This window comes from Nanorana parkeri, unplaced genomic scaffold (genome assembly GCF_000935625.1).
Source record: "Nanorana parkeri isolate BGI_ZX_2015 unplaced genomic scaffold, ASM93562v1 scaffold43, whole genome shotgun sequence".
NCBI classification, from domain to species: Eukaryota; Metazoa; Chordata; class Amphibia; order Anura; family Dicroglossidae; genus Nanorana; species Nanorana parkeri.
In genome coordinates this window covers 1,373,883-1,374,328 of record NW_017306311.1, presented here as the reverse complement: position 1 = coordinate 1,374,328, position 446 = coordinate 1,373,883, and positions in this window count along the sequence as shown.

The window sequence follows — 446 nt, the reverse complement described above, 5'->3', positions numbered from 1 at the left end:
CAGGAATTGGTATTCTATAGTGAAGGTGAACTCATACTAACATTACATCTTTGTTTTTGGGTTAAGTTATACTTTAATCCACCACTGTATATATTATATATTACATTATATTATATCCCAATTAAATCTCAACAGTTTCCGGGTATTGTTACACTGTATTGGGAGGGATGCTGTCACCAGGTAGTGACATTTCGGGTTTTTCACTTGGTCTCTTCCAGGGAGTTTGGTGTTACCCAGATTAGAGTCCCTCACCTTCACCTTTAAAGGAGAACTATGAGATGAGTGATTTTCACTCACCTCATAGTTCTAGCTGACCTGTGACAATGAGACTGTCACAGGTCGGCTCAGTAGATCGGGAGGTGAGCGAACACATACCGGGTTCGCTCACCTCTCGATCCTGTCACAGCTCTCTGCCGTGACAGGGGGAGGGGCTGGATTCCCCTCTC